The sequence below is a fragment of the Rhamphochromis longiceps genome, linkage group LG17, assembly GCF_057381845.1.
Source record: "Rhamphochromis longiceps isolate RC_006_pf linkage group LG17, R_longiceps_female_GT1.1, whole genome shotgun sequence".
Lineage (NCBI taxonomy): Eukaryota > Metazoa > Chordata > Actinopteri > Cichliformes > Cichlidae > Rhamphochromis > Rhamphochromis longiceps.
Genome location: NC_140573.1, coordinates 4,150,442 through 4,167,779, shown reverse-complemented (window position 1 = coordinate 4,167,779; position 17,338 = coordinate 4,150,442). Strand labels below are relative to the sequence as shown.

Genomic DNA, 17,338 nt, shown 5'->3' with positions numbered 1-17,338 from the left:
CACAAGTGTTCCTAATAACATTCAGCCAGACCCCTGAAAACAAAGCAGCTAACAGAATTCCATCCTCATTAATTTACTTATACTTTTGCTTTTCCTATGGTGACATTTTAAAATGTCTGCCATAAAAAAGATGCATTAGTTTCCACAAATTAATCTTCAGGCTTATTATTTTAATATATTTACACAGCACAGATTATAAGTTTTGTTACTCTGTGAACAGAACGTCAAAATGAAGTTGCTTCATTATACAACCCACTCAGTCAGATAGAGAAAAAGACAAAGTTTTATTTTATTATTTTAATTTTGCAAAATCATATTTTACAATGTCCAGATTGAATTATAACAGTTAAACTTGTGTTTGATTTAATGCTATAAGGGTAATTCATGTTTAAAATGTTATAATGTCAAGCTTAGCTTAATGCTACTAACTGCAAACTGGTTAACTTTTTAGAGCACTGGAAGGCTTTGGACCCCAATAAAAGTGACAGACCAGATACTTATTACATAGTTTCTAATGAAATTCAGACAACTTTGCTCACAAACTGTCTTATGTTTGCTTGAAATCTAAACAATAACTCGACTGTCACCTTGCTAACGAACAAAAGAAACTCTGTGCTCTCATGGTCATTTAGAAGAAAATGACTAAAAGACACAAACAATTATTTTGATAGTCGACTAGTCACCGATTATTTTTGCGATTAGTCGACTAATCAGATCCATTGAACGTAAAACGTACAGCTTATTGCACCAGCAGCATCTGCTCTTATATAACTATCATTAGCTTACAGCTGTAAGTGTTTAAGGTCTGTGCTAACTAAAAATAAAGACAAGATGATAGTTTATTACATTTTAATGACATTTACAGATTGTTTCGGTGAAGTTTAATAAACTCAGCCGTCTGCTCCTTGCTATCTAAAATATAACAGGACAACGGAGTAAATTCTGGAGCATCTCACACTTCTAAAAATCAGCTGTCTGCTTGATGTTTATTCAGCTGTGTAAAAACTATAACTTTAATCTCAGCCAAACCGATTTACTCAGGAACAAATAAAATACTAAAAAAAGCCTAACAATAAAATTTATAACTTATCTAAGTGACTTATATATGTTTAACCTGAGTAGTGAAAGACGGCGGTGGGTTTGAAAACGATTTGCCGGGAGTCTGGTGTTCTCACCGGCTCTAGTGAGCCTTGAACCCCGGCTAGCTATCGAGCTAGTGGGTAACAGACGTCTCCGAAAACGTCGGAGCACTTTTGAAAATATGTGGTGTCCTGATAAACTGAGCAGATATTTGAGGTTTACACAGCTACATTCTCGCCTGAAAATATGTTAAATGTTTATTTTGTGACCCAGAAAGAATAATAAGAGTAATATTAAAACTAACTAGCTGCCGCCATTGTTGGAAACTGAGCAGGGACGTGCTATGAATTCTGGGACAGAGCTACTTCTTCTTCGGGAGTTTAACGGCAGCTGGCATCCTTGTACATGCAGTGCTGCCATCTTCTGTTTCAGTCCGTTATTACACTCTTAAATCCTACTACTTATTCCTGCGTCTTTTGTGATCTTACAAAGCTTCAAACGACGCGTCGACTATTAAATTAGTCGTCGACGATTTTGATAGTCGACGTAATCGTGACTAGTCGACTAATCGTGGCAGCCCTATTGTCAAGTGTCATTTAAAAATAAACACAGTTCTGTTATTCCTCACTGCATACTGCAAATACAAGTAGTTCAGGCAACAAAGTAAAGCCAGCAAGGATTTGTTAGCATTAATAAGCAACAGCCGAATAAATGTGGAAGTGACACAGCTACTCTCAGTTAACACCGTTAACCTTAAAGTTAAATCTCACACGGCCTGTTCAAAAGTGCTTTTATTATTAGGCTATAGCTGAAATAAAACACAGAGAACTGAGAATAAAGGTTTCCATACAATGAAATTTACACAGTCAAATGACCATTTGTGCCTTTCCCCTGGACCTTTTAATAGTTTGTATAAATATCAAGGGCAAATAGTGAGAGGTTCAACCTTGATTCCTGAAGAGTGAAATCAATTTTTCATATGTCAGTATGTTTTTACAGATGAACGCTTTTCTCTTTTAAGTAAATGTCATGAATTATGTTTGCATCTTTTGTATTAGTAAATAACAAACTGAAACTAGCAGGATTGTGCTTGACCATGTTTCACACCATGGCTTATCTGTGCTGGAGCTAAAAAAAAAAAAAAAAGATACATCACATAATGTACATGCAGACTTGACAAACTTGAAGGTTTTTTGTTTTTTAATTAAAAAGAGATTTGAAAATGATCACAAGTAAAAGAAAAACTTGATATCGCGCATTTTTATGTTAAACACAATATTGTATGCTAAATCACCTTCGGTTGTAAGGAATCCTATTGGAAGTGAAACCTCCATATTTATGAGCAGGAGCCGCTGCAGTTTTATCACAGCCTGGCGTACTGCTGGTAATCCCAGTTTCAGCTCCACAGCTGGTACGCATTTCTCTCACCCAGTGGCCTTTCACTAGCACTTGGTATTCAAAGGGTGTCTGTTACTCTCCAAGTGGTCAATAAAGTTTGATTCATAAGGCCTGGGGCATTAACTACACATTGCTGCTTCAATTCGAATAGATGTAAATGATGGCCATAGAGCCGGCCTGATTTCCTCGGGGAGAGCATGTGGGTTGAGGTTATAAATTATCACCTCAGTAGGTCAGAGGTCAAACATAAAGAACACCTTGCCATCACATTAAAATGCTATAACATCCTAATGGCATTCCTTCAACATAAATGTCATTTGGGCAGCATGTGTACTGGACCAGCTACTATGGTCTCTTAAACAAGTGCATAATGCAAAATCTATTTTTAAATATTTGCACAGATCTTCATTTCACTTTATTTGGTTTAAATGTAGCCGGTAATATTCCATAATTTGCATATTCTTTTAGTAGTACAAGATTTCATTTTGTCAGTTACTAATATAAAAGATATCCAGATACTCAGATACATTTAGTTCATTTTTGCAGTACTGAATGTGAGAAACAATATTCTTATACACTCTATGTCTGCTTATGAGCCAGTGTTAACTGGACAGAAAAAAGACTAATGGGAATATACTTAGCAATTAGGACATCTGTAATAGCCTTGCCATACTTCACTAGGCTCCACAGTGGGCCATTAATATTACTGATAAATCTAATAAATGCAGTAGGGATCTATTGCTGCACATTATAGCACTTAGGGGACCTCACTGACCATTCCGCAGCTCACTAGAAGATTCCTTAGCACAGTTACAGCAACATAGTTTTATATTCATAATGTGCTTATTATTGTTGACTGCGAACCATTTAACACTATGCAGTTGTATTATTATATCAAAACATATGCAAAAGAGCAATGAATGAGCAAAAAGCAGCAATACAAAGTCAATGTAATAATGTATATAGTGATTAATTTGTTTCAAAAAGTTGACAAAGTTTGTAAAATGATTCCCAACAATGCAAAAAATAATGCAAATAATACACTGATAACTTGCAAAATGTGCATTGTCATATTAGCATAAAGAAGTGTGTAGAGCCCATTGAAAAGTGTGTAGCTCTGTATGAGCCCTAATGCAGAATAACTATATGACAAACACAGATCACTGTGAATATGTGAATCTACTCTGACAGGCCCCACTTAATAGCATTTAGTTTACACACTTTGTTTTTAAGGCCAACAAAGTAAAGCATGTTATATTAGCGTTAAATCACAATAAGCGAGTTTTTAGCATATAAACATTTAAGTTAAAATCTTTTCCAGATGACTAAAAGAAATCTACTGTAGAAGAAGAAGTCTCAAAACTCCCTACGGAGCCAATTTGGCAAATAAGGTGCAAAAAGCCTGCAGCTAGAGTTCCAGAGGTTGACTTCATGTAAAGATACACCCACCCAGGTAAACATCCACACAACACACTGTCTGCAACTGCTTTGATCCTTCAGTCTTGATCCATCAGACTCGCAGCTCACTGTGCACAGCTACACTTAAGAGAAGATGCAACAAGAGGCAAAAAAGAGGACGGAGGAGACAGAGAAAGTAATGCAAGTGATGAACTGTGTAAGCCAGAGGAGCTCGCCTGCCAACCTGAATGAGAAGAGCACATAAGCATGTACACAAACATCAGGAAACCTTGTTATAGATAAGGCACACTACAGATAAAATACTGACTAGTCCCGTGTAATTCTTCACCAAATTTACACCCCAAGCTTTACTTGGGTGATGAACCGCAGCTAAAACGAAAACCCCAAAAACTGCAACAATCTGCCAGATCTGTGGCATTTTTCCTGTTGTCACGGTAACTGTTGAGCACAGACAGCATGCTTGGGCGTGTGTATATTTGTGCATTCATGTTTGTGTGGCTACAGGTATCCTGGCTTTCTTTAATGGGGTAATAATATGGTGAAGGTGAAGACTGACAGAAGAAGTGGCAGCTCATTAGCTTGAGAAGTGCGTGTTGTGGTGTCAATATTATATCGGTTATTTTGTTTCACAAGCTTGCACGAGTCTGACATTTTCCTGGCACCTTGCTGTTTATTGTTCTCAGAGATCACAGACTTATTTGTAGTGACAAGGAAATCATTCAGGAATGGCATCTGACCCTCACAGCTAAAACCCTACCTGCCAAAACATCCCTGTTAGCTTGGGATTTTAAATCTCATGCTGGTGTCACGGTTCTGGGTCCGTTGGACCCAGTATTTTGAGTTTATTATGTTTTGGTTTATTTTTGCATTATGGATTGTTTTCTGATGTTCTGGTGCTTTGTTTATTATTATCATTATAGATCTGTTTCTGTTATTCTTGGTGAGGGATCAGTTCTTAGGTTTTGGGTTCTCATGTGTATTACAGTTTCTGTTCAGTGTCTAGTCTGTCTCTCAGTGTCATGTCTGCATCTGGTTTAGTAATTCTTGTTTCCTGTTTTATTGTGAAAATCTTTGTCTTATGTTAGTGTGTGCAGCTTAGCTCCCCCGTCTCGTTAGCCCTGATCTCCCCCAGCTGTGTCTCCCTTCTGTTGCCCATTCCCTCATTACTACCCTGTGTATTTAAGCCCTGTGTTTTCCCATGCTCGGTGTTGTGTCGTACCATCAGATTATACCTGTGTGTTTTGGTTCTCCATAGTCCATGTTCACTTCATGTTTTGTTTTCGTACCAGCAATAAAGCTGAGGTTTTTGAGTTTCAAGTTAGTGTCTGAGTCCTGCGTTTGGATCCTCCTCTCTGCCTGCCTGCACACAGAGCCCTGACAGCTGGCAAGATTACTCACATCGACCAAACTAAATACTAAGGAAAAAATGCACTGGGAGTAAAAATGCAAAGCTATTAGGATACTGGCACCTGCAGGGAAGCAGCTAATCATCTGGTGTATGAATAAAATTAATGAATAACAGAGGTAAGAGTGGAAAAGCTTTTTATGTCTTTTTTTTTTTAACCCATTTTGTTATTTTTTTTTTTTTAGATTATAGTAACCTCTAGAAAGGGGAAAATGTCCCCACAAAAACCAATAATACTATTAGCTGTGCAGAGTAAAATATAGCCTCACAAATCATTTGCATTAACTTTAAATTCAGTGACCTGAATTTGCACAAATCATCAGATTTGTTTCTATTTTCTTTTACCTTTCTTTGCCTACATATAAAACAACTGTGGCACTGCTATGGAATAAACTAATGAACATGCAAGCAGGTTGGTTTGCTCTAAGCCAGCTAGCTTAGAGAACTAGAGCTATGACTGGAAGTCTGGCTGGCTAACTTAGGAATTAGCTTGCCAGCAGCAGAAGTGGCAAATGACTAGTTAGCCATCTGCACCACCATTATCAGCAAGCTTAGCTGTTGCACAATGGTTTCCCATTTTGTGGTGTGAGTAGGCCTTTGGTTATTGTGGACATACACTGTTGTCAGTCTGCTGCATGTTCTTCGTTTATAAGTGCTTCTGGTGAGTGCCTTTTACGTTGTCAATCTCCTGTCAAAGACAGCTTTTTTTTCCCCTCGAAGCCTTTTTGGTACAGGTTAAATCCTCTTGATCTTTTAATGAGAAGGTCACTTGTGCTTTTAATACATCAACACTCAACAGTTATAGTTATATGCTGGAATGGGCAAGTCACTAATATCCAGACTGCAGATGGTTCAAAACAGGGCTCGACTCCTGATTGGTACATGTAAACATCACCGTATTTCCACGATTCTGGCACTATTACATTCACTACCTGCTCAGTAAAGAACCAAATTGAATACCTTGTGTGAATATTAATAACCTATGGAGCCTGGTCAAATCTTGACAAAAACTTAACTTGAGCTTAGTTTTTGCTTTCAGTTAGTGTGGTTTGGGGTTTTTCTTTTTGTTAATTTGTGTCTAATGTTGTCCATCATACTGGGCAACCTCTATAGTTGTTTATATATATTTATAAACTCCTGGCGAATCAAAATTAAATGTGATGACTCAAAAATCTCTATCATTCAAAGTGTATCCCGCCTCCACCAGTGGTCCATTTATACATGCATGTGTCTCGTTCTATGCATCTTGAGAATTTCACTTACTTGGAAGGCTAAACTAAAGACAAGCAACGGGACAAGAGGTTAGCAGGGCAAGCAGAACATTTTTGTGGCTACACCATTGCAAAATAAACACCCCTGTGGCCCTCTGTGTTTTCAACTTAAGAGGTCATAAAATACCTATGTTATTTACAGAAGCCTCCCGACTACATTCAGAAGCTTGTTCATGATTTTATTTATAGCTCGCATTCCCTTATCACTGTGGTCTCTGAGGCTGTTTCCAGTTACTTTATATATAGTACATTGATTAGTCATATCATTTGAAAATACCAGTAAAACACAACATGTAAGACATCCAAGAGAACACTGCACCAAGCTTTTCACCAAGCAAGTCAAATTTATGATTAAAATGGCTGAGGCTTAAATATTAATGCAGGAAATACAACACTTCAAAAAATACACTTTAATTAAATCCATTTTAATGTCATATAAATTCACATGTAATCCAGTGAAATCTAAAAAAACCCAGCTTTTTTTCTCTGTTAACTGTTAAAAGAAATCCAAAATAAACTTTGCCCAGTTTCCCTTTATTGACTCACTGTATTCATTAACTCCATTCTCTGAAAAATCCACTCTCACCACAAGAATCTGACATCAGTTTATAGATAAATAATCTGTGTCACACCGTCTCCAGGCAGTCTTTGACCAGTCTTTCAACCCACAGCACCACTGGCATCATGTTGTTCCTGCTCTCCCTCCTTGGGCTCGTCTGACAGAGAGGATGACATGCAAGGAAAAAAAAAAAGCTTTTCCACTCCTCCTTTCATCTACATACAAGCTGCATTACCACCCAATTACACTTAGATTACATTAATGTGCTTTCACCCAGCCAAGCTTCCTCTGCGTGCGCCAAACCCATTCTCCACCCTCTGCCATGCCTTTGCAGAGCATTATGGTGGCGCGTAATCTTGTGCTATTGTGTCGGGATTAACGTCAAATCTCATTATAGCGGTGGTGGATCATGGAAGACAGAAGGAGCGAGGAGAGGAGGGGTCGTCTTTTTTCATTTTAAGTATAAAAGAAGAAGAGAGATTATAGCAGGACTATCAACAATTAGGCACTGTGGTATTTTAGATGTTGATTCATAATAGACAAGAATTTGTCATCAAACGCGCACACACACACACAGAGTCAACTCAACAGATATCAAGAGGTCAAAATGAAGTACCGTGCCACAACACAACTAAATGCACCATAAACAACTGAAGCATCCTCCTTCAGCTTGCCACACCCTGCCCCCCGTCCCCTTCAGCTTTGCATGCAGTTCATAAACTTCTCTTTTATAACCAATAGATTTGTGAAGGTTGTAATTGTGTAAGTGATATACAGCAGTACCGGCTCAGTTTAAAAGACCACCTCACAAAGTGATGTTGAGGGGAGAGCCTGTCCCTATTAAATAAAACAGATTGTCAGGCTAATTTACATGGGGACCGAAATTGCATTTCAAAGCATACGCACCATTTTTAAGAGGGTAGAGTATTTCCTTGCAGATACACAATTTTAATTCCCTCGCGTCACATGCCAAACATTCTAAACACACACACACAGAGTGTAAAAAGAATCCCATATTCTCATGCACACATGCTCACGCACATTCCCCCTCCCCCAGCAGTGCACCATGCTGGTTGTGAGCCTCAGGAGCCCCAATAAATCACATGGAGGCCCCAGAAGAAATGAGGGATAACAGCACAACAGTGTTACAAACATTGATTGCCGAATGCCTCATCTTTTTATATTCACAGAAAGGCAGGGGTGCTGGAGGGGAAGGACAGCTCAAGAAAGCTTGTGGGCCAGAGGGGTGTCAATACTCGCTATATGCGCCGAAGGTCATTGGAATTTATTTTATTCAGTTATTTCTGTAATGGCAACGAGATTCTGTTATCAACCTAGGGGGGATTTTCAGAAAGAACATTTAAAGATGGAAATTAATAAATCAAATGAAGATGCTGAGATACTCTGGGTCATCATAGGGCAGCATCAATATTTCCAGGATCTTACATGAAAAAAGCCCCAGACAAATAAAATTTGAATTTGATTTGAGCTTTGTGAATGTGTTGCACGAAAGATCAAAACCCTCCCACAGCTCAAGTGTCGCCAAGGTATGCAGAAAGGGCAAAAAAGGGCTGAGAGAAAAACTGTCAAGATGAAAACATTCCTGAATAACCAAGTGCAGGACGTGAAGATTAAATTTGAGGCTCAAATAGCTTAGGAGGAAGGTCTGCACAAAAAGAAAAACAAGACTTTATAAAAAACAATCAGATTCTTCAGGAAGATCTTGGGGCCTTAAATATGAAGCTTAAAGATGCAAAAGAATCTGAGGATGAATATATAAGAAAGTTAGAACAGACAAGAAAACCTTGAATCAGCAAAGCAGTGTGAGGTCTCAAAGCAAAATCAGCTGGCAGATAAATGTAAAACAAAACAGGAAGACAACCAAACCTTAAACCAATGCAGCATGAATCTCCAGAAGGAAGTCCAGCAGCTGACAGAAAAACCGCACGGATGATGAGGGTGTGGATCTAGTTCACAGAACTGAAAGCTGAAAACAGGCCAGGCTGGAGCAAAATGCGAAAGAACAATATAAAAATGCAAAACTGTGGCTCCTCAACACATTCTAGGAAATTAAAGATCAGGTGGAAAACATTTATTGAGAGAATCTGAAGAGGTCCATGATGACCTTGGGCGACTCAAAGATTTAGGCAGCAAATATGAAGAAATCAAATCAGTTAACGAGACCCTTAACCACAAGAGTTGTGCTCTTCACAAAAACATCGAGGGGCTCCAAAATGAGCTTCATAAAGGTAAAAACACAGAGGACAGATACAAACAATCAAGCAAAAAACCCCACAAAGGTGTCATGTAGATTATTTTTATTCAGTTCTTGTAGATATGTGTGTTTGACTTACAGTGACTGGTACTGCTTAGCTAAAATGAATCCAAGATTTTGAGGGGGGGTTTGTGCTTGGGTTTGCTGATTTTTCAGTCGTGGTACAGCTGTCGTTAAGAGCTTCTTCACCTCAAACTACTTTACAAATTAGAAAGTGAGGAAAGCTACCAGAAAATAGACTACAGGTGAAAATAGATTTACAACAGCAACGTGTTAGCAGCAGTGTGTTACACTCTACCGGGACTAAAATCATAAAGATGATAATTAGGCGGTAGAAATATTCATCCAGGTAGCTCCTCAACCAGTTTCTTCCCTGACAAGGGTGGAGCACATGCAGAAGTCTACACATAAGCCACGGCATGTCGGTTGGTGTGTCACACTCTGCCCACAATCCTGTGTGGAGGGAGGGGTGAGGCGTGGTGATGGAGGGGAAATGGGAGAGGACCCTTCAAGTCTCCAGCATTCCATTAGCCATTCTGTGATGTACTGCTCCACTACCTAGATTCTTTCTCTCTCCCACACACGCGCGTGCGCGCGCACACACACACACACACACACACACACACACACACACACACACACACACACACACTGCCTCCTCTCTACACCCTCCCCCATCCTACTGCCTCTCCTCTTCATCCTCCTCCTTCACACACCTCACACCCTCCGTCAGTCACCATCCATCACACAAGACCTCCACAGATGTGCTTGCAAGTAGCACCCACACACACACAGAGCTCACACTCAGTCCTATGGCCACATACACACACAACAACAAGCACCCTACCAAAAGACTCTAGACTCACTCTTTCAATCCTCACAGGCTGGTCCAGACACACACTCCTGCAACAGCTCTCAGCGTAACACTCTCCCTCGTTTTCACTCAAACATAATCTGGACCCTACTCTCGCACATGTACGCACACGCCAAGCCACCATCTCTCTCATCTGTGGCAGTAAGAGGCTCGCAAAGCAAAAACCTCCACGGCTGGAGGGAAACAAACCCAATTAGGACACAATTAGCATCATCAGATCTACCTGTGAGACAGAGCCTCACGCACATGCTGGCACAACAAAGCGGCATACGGGATGGGGCGGAGGAGGTGGGTGTGAGAGGTTTGTGGAGGAAGGAAAAAAACCCCAATGCTCACTCACTCCCTGCTGCCTTTAAAGGCTGCTGCTAATTTCCCCTGCCTTTCTGATCACTGCAGAAAAAGAGCAACACTAATGAGCCTCACTCCTTTAAATGAATCAGTAGTACAGCACACCAGATAACACTACTTCAAGAAAAAAAAGGGTGAAAATGCCAAAACTCTGAAAAGTTGTGTACATAGAAAAGGACACGATGTGTTGTCTAAGTCACGCTGATCAACAAGTTTGAAGCCAAAGACAGAATCAAATGAACGTCTCACCTTTAAATCTCCTGCCATGAACTACTTTAAAGGAGGACTCAACTCTATAAATATTCTCCTGCAGGATCCTGCTCCATGTGTTACATATCCAAACCTGCCTGCAGCAACAAGAATAAGAAAATCCTTTCTCTAGATTCCAAGTACACCTTGTTAACCCTTTTATCCAGGATGCTAACTCCTCTCCAGTGTGAGTGCGGTGCATGAGAGAGAAAGAGGACAGAGTGGTACTGTAATAGTAGTAGAATGAGGCAGGAGGACGAAGCGAATGAGGCAGGAGGGATGCTGGTGGCTCACGTCATGATAGAAGTAATCTGGCGTGCTCCCGATCAGCCAGGGAATCCAGCCACCGGAGGAGAAGAAGAAGACGATGAAGAAGAAAGGAGGAGAGCAGAGGGGAGAGGAGAGGGGAATGAAGGCAGGCAGCAGTGAACGAGTGGAGGATGCGAGCTCCCTCCCTCCCCTCACACTACTGAGTATCTCTCTCTCTCCTACACACACTCCTACCCCCCGCCCTGCTACAGATTGCATTGCACTGATGAAATTTTAATGGTTCTTTTAGGAAGAATAATGAACATGCTAGTCCCTGGAGTTGTGTGTATGTGTGTGTAAAAGGTGGGGGGGGGGGCTTACTACACACACCTACAGAGGCATGCAACAAACGTGCACATGTGCAAAGACACAGTGTGCTTTTCCTCCTTATTCTTCTTCTCTCTTTTTCTCTGTCTCTCTCACACACAGAGTGATCCTGCACAGATTCACTTACCCTCTTCATTCTTTTACACACCACATTCAGAAACACACACACACACACACATGCACATGCCATCCAGACTTATATTCAACAACATCAAATACTGCTACTGACAGGAAGACACACACACACTCACTCACTTACATAGCAAAGAGAAGATTGGGATGGGGGAGTAGACAGTGAGAGATCCAACCCATCCTTAAAATGCTCTCTTGGTATACACTGTCATCCACACACACACACATATTCACACACAGGCACACACCCCAATGAAGTGGAACAAAGAGCACAGAGGCAGCATGCGGAGGTACCGGGAACTCCACGTCGTGAAGAAAGTGAATCTTTAAAGTGTACTGAGTTTACTGCTGCTGGAGTGTATGTTAGAGCACAGTTAATAAGTCACTAATAAAACAAAAATACCTAAATTGTTAATCAAAAGATTAACAATTACCACAAGAAAATTACGTATGACACATCCATATAAAGGAAGTGCTTCATTTAATTGCTGAAAACTCTACTTTGAAAGCTCAATCACTCTCTGGACTAAATAAATCTTCACAAACTCATTAATTACGAAGGCATTAATATAATTATTAAAAATGTAGAGCTATGGTTAACTTTTTGACTCTCAGGCCAAAGGGACTGGATTAAAAAAGCCAGAATAAATGCTAAATGGCATGCTCTGACACCGATGGATGCATTGTGGGCCAATTGGATTTGAGTATCATGGATGCTTTTAATATAAACAAAGAAGTTACATACTGACCGGCCTTCTGAACCCACATGCTGATTTCAGACAGAGGCTGCGGTTTAATGGTAATGACTTACATGTTAAACAGTCGGAAAAAAGGTTTCCCTAAAGAGTAAAGTTCAGAGGGGAAATGCAGCTATTGTTGTCATCGTGACTGTATGGGAGTGGTGTGCTTGGATTTGTCTCACAATAGCAGCACAAAGCAGTCCGCTGCTTGTCACAGTCAGCAGGTCTTTATAAAACATTTTTTTCTTAGAATTTGGTTGGTGCCTGGAGGGATGTTTTTGAGCTGCATCCCATCTGGTTCAAACCAATAGGACAAAAAGAAAGAAAGAACCCAAACCAACACACGTCTCTGTGATACGGTAATATTTGTTCTTCTGACAAGCACAAAGGCTGAAGACTGAGAAAAAAAACTAAACTGAATTTAATAGGCGTCATTTTCTCTCCCACACTCGTTCTCTGGAAACCACTTGTGCTGAATTAAACAGGATCAACTGGTGGACTTGCCATATAATATGATCTGTACATCTACAGTCAACATCACAGAGATACTCTGACCAAAACGCTAATTACTTCTAGACCTCCGTGTCTATGCCATTCTTCGTCACCTGACTTCCAGAGTAAGATCACCATATCATTCAGAGCATTCCTGCCACTGCTGTGTTCGTCAGGTCCGACTCATTTACTCCCTCCTGAATAAATGGGTCGGACCTCCTCTCTTCTTAAAGCAGAGAGAGAGAGCATGCAATGTGTAAAAAGAAAAGAAGAAGAAGAAATAAGTAATGCTGGGTACGTTATGTTTTGATCACATTTAATGGATGTAATAATGTTTTCATTACTTTAGCATGAGCCTCGTAGACTCCTAGGGTAAAAGAAAGGGAGATAAAGATTAACAGATGCTTGCTAGCACAGGCTTACTCACTTTATTTGTTTTAAAGTTTGCTAACATCTTAATAGTTTAAATAAGTGTGATTTTCCTCTTTTCTTTTCTAAGAATTTTTACTAAGATTAACTCGTATATGCTATAACAAGAAGCACTAAGAGAGCAAAAACTTCTGCCAAGGCAGCACACTCTCAGGCCAGTATTAGCATTGCATTTTGGTTTTTTTGCTCTTTTAAAATTTGCTTAAAGAAGTTTGTAGTGCAGTAAAAATAAAATACATTTTCTGAAAGTTTGACTTTATTTGATCTTGAAGAAGAGGTCAGAGGTCAGAGTAATGTGATATTTAGAATCCATATGCATCACATATGCCTACATGCTGTCAATAGAAACAATCACAGTAGGAAACACAGTTTTCAAAATATCTCTATATAGCGTTATTGTCACTTTGACCATCAGATCAATCCATTGACTTTGAAGGAGAGGTCAGAGGTCAAATGTGACATGATGTTTTAAATCTTTACACTGTATATGTTGTCAACACACACCACACTTTTAAGAATCACACTTTCTAGGTTATAAGGCTTTTTGTCTATTTTCAACCATTCACTCATTGAGCTGACCTTATTGACCTCAGTGGCTGTAAGCCACATTTGAATGGATTATTACCATGACCCCACTCTACACTCCTACAAAGCTTTATTAGAGTTCATTCAAAACATTATGAGCAACTGTGTTCACAGAATGAATCTTACGCACGCACACAAACAAAAACATAACATCCTAGGCGGAGGTAATGAGCTGTTTAAAGAATACTACAGTTCAGCATTATTCTCCTTGTAGTACTCAACACAGCTGCTGTAGCACAAGAGTAAATCATTGGACATTTAAAAACATGATGTGTACATGAAAGAACATAAGAAATCCACACAATCCATAAAAAATAACAACCATGAGTCAGGTTGGTATATACACCAGTCTAAAATGCCAGTCCTAGATTCTGTAACACACAAAACTGAATGCACAACAGCCCTCCTGCGCTGTAATCCAACAGGTTACAAGAGCTGAGTTAAGACAGGAGACAGATTAGCGCAACACTACAAAGTGTTGGCCCTACTATGAATCCTGTGGCTCCTTCACTTTTGCACCTTTGCACCACAGATCACCATTCATCACAGGGAGCAGCAGTGCAATAAAAAGAGCTTAAAATAACAAGAAACTAAATGGAATTTGTCACAATTTATCCATTGAGCTCAAAAACACATATGCAATTACCATTTCAGCTTAAACACAGTTTTCTTTGCACATAGAATACAAGAATAAAACGACTGGAAAGCTAGCAGTCTACCACAGTACCAATTCCTCATAACACATGATGTACTGCAGATCCCAGGTGTGACTTTTTCAGCCATATCTACTTTCCTGCAGACTGCTACCTTTTGCAGTTCCCAGCCCCTGCGCAAACCCCCCCAAATCCCATCAGGATTGTAACGCGACATGACCGCAAGTTTACCTGATGCAGAAAGACGTAAGACAATGCTGAGCACAAATAGATTTCAACAATGTTTCTGGAGAAAAACAAGCAATAAACTTTGAATCAACTCTCTTTAGCTGTGGAAACTGTCCTCATATTCCTCATCAACCTGCTGCATCCTACCTCTGCACTCCATTCCTGGAAAAATCCAATTACCTTTGAGGATTATACCCATCTATGCCCCAAAAAACAGAGCTGAAAAAGCAACCCTAATTTAAATGCCCAGCTCTGATGCCATGTTTTGTTCCCCTCCAACGCGCCAATTCCCCGGAGACAAAGTTTTCCCTCAGTGTCACCGAATGGAATGTGCTTCTCAGTCTCACAGACCCGCAAAGCCACTTGAAAGTATTTCTTTTGTTTTTTTCTGAAATGACACGATGCTTGAGAACCGGAGAGACAACAAGTCTGTTGAGTCTTAGAGGATGTTTGAGGTCTGTCAATAATGATGGGAATACCAGTGGGAGACAGCTTGAAAAGCAATTTAGCAGCCCAGCAAGGGGTTTGATGAGAACAGTCGTTATGCGTGACGTGTGAATTGTTCTCTATCCTGGGATACAAAAACAGCAGCTCACAAGGTTAAAGCAGTCTGGAGACTAGGTCGGCTTCACTGCAGCTGCAAGATTTACAATAGTGACACCTGAGCAATAGGGCGACGTCATATGTTAACGTTTGGAGGAAAGCGAAGAATAGGGAGCACAGGGGTGTCAAACATAAGGCCTGTGGACCAAAAACCAGCCCACAATGTAAAGAAGAGCCTACATTTAGGATTTTTAAGTGTATTTTCACAAGTTGTACAGTTGTTTCTACTGATAAAAACATCCCATGGCTATTCATACTAAATCAAAGTCATTCAGTAATAGATCAACAATTAAACCACAGAAAAAAACTTCCTGTTTTTTTCATTACCGTACTAGTTCAAATCATTACTATATTTTGTGGGTTTTCTGTTTGTTTTTTATTTATTAATTTTTTCACGATTTCAGAAAATGGACATTTACTTTGAAATAACCAAAGTTTTCTGTTCCATAATTGCATTTTCTGTAATTTTACATGTTTATTTCTTGCAGTTTATACCTGTAGAATCATGTTTTTTCATTTACTAGAGCAGCAATTTTTTGTAAGTGGAAGTGCTGTTGAATTTGCACTTCTTTTTCTAAAACAAAGATATTTAATTGATTAAATGTAGGTAAACGTCTTTATGCTGATAGAAAAGGGAGTTTCACCGATCATACTGGGCATACAGACTCCAGTGTTCCTTGTTGTTCCTGTTCCTCTAAGACTGAAAAAAATAGAAGGTTGTATGAAATGTTTTTTTTAGAATATCACAATAAATGTCCATTTTAAATTACAGAAGAACAAAGTCAAATATTCCTCTCACTCACCTTCATAGCATATGAATGGATGCCTAGAAGGTGGGAAATAAGTATAAAAAGTTAATGGGATGCTTTAAAGAGTGATGTAAAGGTTAGGCAAGGTTTAAATGAACTTTAAAATTCAAAACCCCAGATACAGTTCAAAAATATAAATAAATAAATCTTCACTGCCGACCAGACGGACAGCATACCTGGTGAGCAGGATATGATCGATGTGAAAAAAAAAAAAAAGAAGCCCAAATCCAATTAACAGGTTGTTACCGAAGTGACCTTTCCCTTCATTATCACTTTCAGGCATCCCCTGGCTTCCCAGTTTAGTGGCCATAATGGAAGACATTTAAAGAGTCGCCAAACTGAAATTGGTTATGGCTGAGCTGAGGTGTGTGTGTTCAAAGATAAGGGTTTCCATAACTAAGAGAAATATATGAGGGTTTTCCTGAAGGAAAATTAACGACATTAGTGTCACAGCACTTCCGCCTCCCTTTTGCTCCCTCTCCGGGTGCCCAGGTGCAGTTTGGTTTTATACTATCTCATTTACGAGGGATTGTAATGGGTGGGCGAGGCTCAAAACAAACAGGAGGCCAATTAAATGTAAGGGCTTCCTGGGCGAGTCGCCAGTAACAGGGCCAACAACTCGTTTCACGTATTCTCAGAGGGGGAACGTTGGATCTGATGTCCTAAATGTTTAGTTAAAAAGATGTTCATATATTTTGAGTTGTGGTGGATAATATGGATATGACACTTTCTTATGGTACACTGAGACGTTCATATAAATCATATTATAATAAGTTTACTTGCAAATCGATTTAGAAGTTATTCATGACTATGGTTGTTAGTTTCAAATGACTGTACATGACCAGAGCATTCTCATTCCCAATGCATAACATGTCACGGCCCGAGGTGCGTCATCCTAACGCGAAAGGTACCCTTCCATGTCCTTATGAAACGCTCCAGATTCTTAAAGCGAATTGAAAGGCTTTCTATGCGCTTTCCTTTTTTGTTGCTTTGCAGCTTTCTATTGCACCCCTAACATTAACCATAACCTTACATTTATAGATTCATTCCAACCCCCTCTTGTGCCTCGGAATGCGTAACATACAGACGGGTTGGGCGCCCAAAAGCATAACATAGATTTGTTGCATAGCGTCGGTATGTTACGTTTTGGGAT

General features: G+C 39.7%; 1 protein-coding gene across 2 annotated transcripts in view; it reads right to left on the bottom strand.

The window, feature by feature from the left end:
• Positions 1–17,338, bottom strand: part of nav3 (neuron navigator 3) — a 405,702-nt gene that overhangs the window by 288,912 nt on the left and 99,452 nt on the right. Inside the window, exon 1 of one of the 2 annotated variants that reach the window (XM_085385778.1) lies at positions 10,879–11,159. The exons of the other annotated variant lie outside the window; for it this stretch is intronic. The gene's annotated coding sequence lies outside the window, so the exon portion shown is untranslated. Of the gene's footprint in view, positions 1–10,878; positions 11,160–17,338 lie in introns of those variants that run through there. 2 annotated transcript variants of the gene reach the window in all.